General features: G+C 32.4%; 1 non-coding gene across 1 annotated transcript; it reads right to left on the bottom strand.

Annotated features, from left to right (window-relative positions):
* Positions 1-5,873: 5,873 nt before the first annotated feature.
* TRNAC-GCA (transfer RNA cysteine (anticodon GCA)) lies at positions 5,874-5,945 on the bottom strand. Its single transcript has one exon. It is a non-coding gene; the product is annotated as a tRNA-Cys (tRNA).
* Between the last annotated feature and the right edge of the window lie 830 nt (positions 5,946-6,775).

The raw sequence follows: 6,775 nt of genomic DNA, 5'->3' as shown, positions 1-6,775 counted from the left end.
TTTAGCAAAAACGCAATATAATAGGTAAGTATGTAATGATGTGGGTATAATAGGTAAGTATGTAAATGTGGGAGATTTACAGTTATGTACGAGATGTTATGAACATAATTAATTGTTCAGCATAAATCGTCAATCGAAGGCCTGTCGCTGAACGATGGTCTCTCCTATAAGTGCAGGCTACAAAAAAAGAGTCTAAATTAATGAATTTGTTAGCAATACAGACAATACACATACCGACACTATCACCTATTCCACGTATACTCCAATTCTCTCCACTATCGCAGCTATCGTTTTTTCAACGGCTAAATACACGAGTATCATGTTACCAATTTACGCAATGTAATCGTACCTGCATAAAATTAATTGCAACTACAAGCATGTATCGCGTATAATTTGGATTCAGTCTCCTGTACGATTTTAATTGCTTTTAATTCCTCTTACAAATATTTTAGTGCTTCATAAATAAATAAATAAAAATAAAATAAAATAAAAAGCCTTTATTGTTGATCTTAATTTAAATTACAAAACTTTTCTAAGTATGCCTCAGAACTATTATACTATATTTTAGTGCTTCAACGACGTGTTAAATAATTGCCCGTACACGACAAACACCCTTAATCTCGTGTAATTAAGAGCTATATTAGCTAACCGAACCACATACGTTGTAGTTCGGTAGGGAGCTTAAATTTTCAGTAGAGTTATAGCGTTCTTTGTAATGTTTTATAGTTACTTCTATTCAGTTTTTTTGGCGTAACGAGTATGTCTGGGGTTGGTTTCAATTACTATTCAAGTGCTTTAGAGAATTGCCACTTATTATTTTTAGATGTGGTACATTTTGGGGAAAGAATAAAATGTACTTTTGCATTATGTTTTAACTTTTAAGTTCAGGATCGGTGTTAGCAAAATATATTTTTTTTACACCTTTCCTAAAATGTCAGCTTTATGTAAATTTGTTAGTAGTGAGCGTAAGTATTTTTGATGACAATTTTCTCATCATACTTCCAACCAATTAATTGGTTTGCTATCTAGGAAATTTCGTCTGGGTGAAACGATTCTGAAGAATCTTTTTTTATCCAGTTGTGGCCATATAAGGGCGGGAGCGTTATATTTTCTTAAAAATAATTATATTGTAAGCCTCAAACCGAAATCGAATCCTGGACAGCAAATGTACCCAGGTTAAAATATAATGTAATTTTGAAAATGGAACCCAAAATTAAATCGCTTCGACTATTTTCATAGCGTTCGATAATGAGCGGTGAAAATAGGTCACATAATTATGAAAACGCGCGAAATACCGTACCTACACTAAGTATAGTCCAAATTAATGAAATTTCCGCAAAATGGTCTCCTTATTTATTGAGTGAAATGGCTAAAGATTCGTTTATCGATTTGTGGTTAACTCAAGATGTTTAAGGTTCAAGGTTTTTTCACCCGAATAATAATTGAACTTAGGCATCATGTTAACATTACTGTTTCTTCTTAAATTGTAACCATAGTAAAAGTTGATTGATATAAATTAAAATAGATTCTTCAGAAATATCGTTTAAGCTATTTTGTTACAATTGCTCTCTCTGTGTGGACCCGGCATTTGTCTATGCCAAAAAAAATATGTAATATATTATACGCGTAAGTTATTGTGAAAATGGCAACCCATTAGAATCCTCACTATACACACCTTATCTTTGAGCTTATTAAACATGCCAAACACTAATCCAACGAAGGAATCTTAACGAACGAGTCAATATTAGGTACCTATTTACCTCCGTATCCGGACCAGCCGCCTCAGGAGATTCGAAATTCCGAAACACCCGACAAACATCATGTATCTTCAAATGAAAAACAAGCATTAATAATTATTTGCACAGTATTACCCTGGGAACGGGAGCGTTCTGATATTTAATTCATACCCATAATTTATTTAGTGGCGACGTCGAACGGTTGGACAGAACGGCTAATATAATTTATGGATGGAATTATACCCGGCTATATTTTAACCGGCTTTTTTAAGGTTCCGTACCCTAAGCGTAAAACGGGACACTATTACTGATACTTCGTCGTCTGTCTTTCTGTCTGTCTGTCTACAGGTTGTATCTCATAAACCGTGATAGCTAAAAATTTTCACAAATAATGTATTTCCGTTGCCGCTATAAAACAAATACTAAAAATTAAAATAAGTATAATATTAAGGGACGGAACGGACCCTATAGTACGGAACGATTCGTGCGCGAGTCCGACTCGCACTTGGCTGGTTTTTATCTGTTCTTTATCAGGGATGGTAGGTCAAGGATCGCTGGGTTCGGTTGGGAAGTTATTGTATAGGTCGTGCACCTGGTTCGAATTGACAGGAATAATTGGCGGGAATTAATCGGTTTTTATTCGATAGTTGTTTGGAATTTATGAGGTATAAATTATATTACTCATTTTAAGTATAACATACTAGATTGCAATTCATATAATGAAAATGAAAAGCAAAGTAAAAAACGCATTTTCACTTTAAATAAGGACGACTTGCCTTGCCTTGACTGACTTGCCTCTGAGCAACAACTTTGAAGAAAATTCTAAGATTTAACCATGATAAGTTTCTCTATTATTCTTAAAACATTGGTATCGTATTCTTCATTGTTCAATTATAGCAATGTACAATTATTCTCAATTTAATTGAATTTTGATTAGAATATTAATTTAAGCAAGAGCGTGTGTGGACCAGTCCTTTTAGTATATGGATAGAAGTTTGTGCCTCTCTACACAGTCAATTTTTTTTGAACTCGACCTAGAAAGAATGTCACTTACCTATATTTTTAGTGTCAAAACTTTTTGAGACATGATATGCATGCAGCATGCACATTTTATTAAATGTATTTTCCTCAACGAGCTTATAATAAAAGCGCTCTAACACATAGTTGTTTACATCAAAATATATCTGCTCAAACGATTGTTCGTTTTAAAGACTTATCACAAATATTTGAAGCATGCACTGTACAAAGCATAATTGCAAAATGCTTGGTTAAATTTAAATGAGAGTTTGAAACTTTGTATTGTTATTGAAGTAAAGTTGTACGGGGAATGTAATAATTTAACGTGTTCAGGGTTTTGTATTAATATGAGCTTCAATATTCAATAACTGTAGTGAGATAAGGTAGATGTTCAACTGATATTTTAATAGACACTATCGATAGTTTCTGTGAAAGTGAAGCCCCATGTCCCCTAGTGGGGTAAGAGGCAGATGCATTATACACTGTTTCACTGATCGATTTTCTTTAAGGACAAGTAGGTGATCAGCCTTCTGTGTCCTGCTAGACCGAGACATTTTTTTTTCTTCGTCTCCACCGGGAATCGAATCCAGGACCCCTCGGTTCTACGCTCACGCGTCAACCACTGAACCAAGGAGGCGGTCTCTGTGCATTAGGCCAAATTTTCTGATATAGTTGAGATATATTTGACTCTCAAAGGGGAATTTCTTAAAATATTATTTAGGTTTTTAAAGTGAACATGTTTCTGTAATTTAAGATGGGATTTTTTCGTATGTATGTTTTATATTTATCATTTTTTATCTATACGTCTCTACATTTTGTGACGTAACACGTTGTAGCTCTAATAAAAAAGTTTAATGTTGCTAAATTAGTTACCTACGTAAAATGAACAGAGAAATAATGAAATAATATTCATTCAAGCGTTCTTTTTTACATAATATTTTAAAATTTTATAAATATACTTTCATATTGCAAAAAATAATGCTAAAGGCATAGATAACAGTAAAATTTTAACAACAATAACCCGAAAATCCGTACCCCGGCCCAAAAGGCCACACAACTTTAGTTGAAATTATATTTTAGATGTTCACCACAACGCGCTTTTGTTGCAGCCAAAATTACTGCGGCTAAACCACAGTCTCTTTACAGCGCTAGCCTATCTCAATTAATGGGAATGTAAAATTTAACTAACCACGATGTTTGAGGATGGGTTGATAATTTTGTCGAAAATATCTAAATATTATGCACGTTGCATACCGAATTAGAATGTTAATTAAAATGTTGTTTGTGGCTTTTAAGGGAATACAGATGTGGTTGTATTATATTTAATTACTTTCACAGGTAGCAGACAAAGGGAAGTATCGAAAAATTGACAAACTGTACATGTTAATAAGTAGGTATTGTACTGGATTTTTTAATACTGCCCGGCTTTGTTTTAGTAGAATAATATTAAAAATGAAAATATATTTTAGAATTTTGTGAGAGATAAACATCTCATTTTAAATCATAGACGCTGAAAAGGAAAGTTAAATGAAGTGGAAATACTTATAATACTGTAATCTAACTTTATCCATTTGTAATATTATCAAAAGGAAACTTAGGCTTTGTGCTTTATACGTAGACAGGCGTAGGCCGTAGGCGTAAGCTAATATGACTCATAAATATTTGATAATAATTAAATTTACAATAGACTTAAATCACTACATAGTAAAAAACAAAGTCGCTTTCTCTGTCCCTATGTCCCTTTGTATGCTTAAATCTTTACAACTATACGCAACGGATTTTGATGCGGTTTTTTGTAATAGATAGAGTGATTCAAGAGGAAGGTTTTAGTATATAGGTAATTTATTAGGTTTTAGACAAAGCGGGCGAAGCCGCGTGCGGTAAGCTAGTATAAGTATATATTATACTCGCTAGAAATTGCTTTCCAAACCAATGGTAAATAATTTATTTATTTCTATATCATAAGCATTCAAAAACGCTTCTAAGTAGTTAATTTAAACACAAAAATGTTTGAGTTTAAACCATTAACAGCTGAATTCGATATTCCAATGTCGTAATGAAATGTGTTTAATGAGAATTAAGTAATTTATGAATTACAGAGCATGTAATTTACTCTTGTATGTTAACAGTTAATCGAGTATATTGTTCAGCCGCGGTCGCTCGGACCGGGGAGTGACAGTTTATTAACACTAAATCAAGTATCGCTGTGGAGGGTTAATGTGATCGAGTTTATTATATTATTATTTTGTTTTATGCGGGTGAGGGTTAATTATCGAACATGTTGTATTTTAGATTATAGTCCGGGATACATCGCCCATTTTTGCAAGTGATTACTATCAAGCTAATTTTTCGTGAGTAGCTTTATTTTGATGAGATGCCCAATAATTTCATGTACAAAACTCTCGATTGTGGTAGCTACCAGAGGAAACAAGGATAAAATATTTTGATTTGATGGTCACTTGCAAAAATGGGCGATGTATCCCGGACAATTACCTGATTTTGTGTTTATTTTCGTTTTGGTAATGTTTGTCGTAAAAATTGAGACGTGTTGTGTTTTTTTAATTTTTCAGAGATACAAGCTTTTTATATGAGCTAAAGCTTCGAAAAGCTTTGAATTACCATTTTCTGCTTTTTAGGAACGTCGGCTACTAAAATACATGTGTGAATGTTGGAGTAAATAACACATAATGTTGACTATAGTATGTTGAAATTTGATTGAAATTATTTCTGGTATAAGTATCAAGTTTTTTTTTACCTAAAATAATGAACCTAACTAAGGTGTCATTATTGAAAATTACGATCTAGCCTATTACTATAGGCTAATGAGTAATATAAATATAACTTAATTTGCTAGGTATAGTATGTCTAAGAATGTGTCCATTAACACTTTTCTTAATGTCTCTATTTAAGGCGAAGACATATTTTTCTTTGTTTATAAGTATCAAGTAACATATTAATTATTATTTTTATAACGTAATGTCTTTCGTGATGTGTTAAGTTTGTGCAATAACCATAAAAGTCAAAATAATAGCGTTGAATTGCATCATAATTATACACAAAATACGATTAAAAAATAATAGAATAATAATACAAGATTGAGGTAAAAAAAATAAATTTTATAGGGGACACCCGGATTTGAACCGGGGACCTATCGATCTGCAGTCGATTGCTCTGCCACTGAGCTATATCCCCAATGGAAGGCTCTATCAAAATACGATTTAGGTTTTCAGGATAAAATCCTTAATAAATACAAAAGTGTGTTTGTGTCTGTCTGGATATAGGAAGGAGGCTTTAAAGGCGGAAACAGTATATTTATTACCACGTTGAAACATTGACTGATTTATTTATTTTCTATTTAAAACTCAAGAAAGTGGTATAGTCATAAGAGAGCCTATTACAGCATTAAGGAATATATGGAAGATAAAAATCCATGGAGGGTTGTCGCGTAAGAACTACAGAACAGTTCTTTGGATATTAGGTAGTTACATATTATGTAAACCTAAATTGTATATTGACATGAAAAGAGCAACTATGGAGTTTGTTGCCGGTTCAAAGATACTGCTTTCCGAATCAAAATGTTAAAATATGTAATGACGATTCAAAAGTGCTTCTAGAAGTCTAATTGAATAAATAAATATTTGAGTTTGAGTGGTTATTTGTGGATTTATTGATTTTTTACGTGTAGTTTACACAAACGAAAACTTTAGTTTTAAAATTGTACTCTACATAAATACCTCTACCTCAATATGGAATGTATTATTTTTATTACGTGGCTGAAATTTCGTTCCGTTTTTTAAAGAAAAGTAATTTATCCACAATGAAACACATTTTAAATAGATTTTTGATATACAATAAAAATTTAAAACCCATAAACCTCTTTTAGCTCTGTGCAGTCGGCTAAACCAGTATTAGATGTAAGCTTAAAAGCTTTCGAGCTTATATTAGAAGCTTCATGTATTAAAACAGCGCTTTAGTTAAAGTGAAAAATCATGTTTCATGGCCGTTTACTGAAAGGTTTAGGT

This window comes from Colias eurytheme, chromosome 16 (genome assembly GCF_061535395.1).
Source record: "Colias eurytheme isolate Ceu_HAF_F1 chromosome 16, ilColEury1 Martin Lab GWU primary, whole genome shotgun sequence".
NCBI classification, from domain to species: Eukaryota; Metazoa; Arthropoda; class Insecta; order Lepidoptera; family Pieridae; genus Colias; species Colias eurytheme.
The sequence above is the reverse complement of the archived record's forward strand: the minus strand, read 5'-3'. Positions and strand labels throughout refer to the sequence as shown.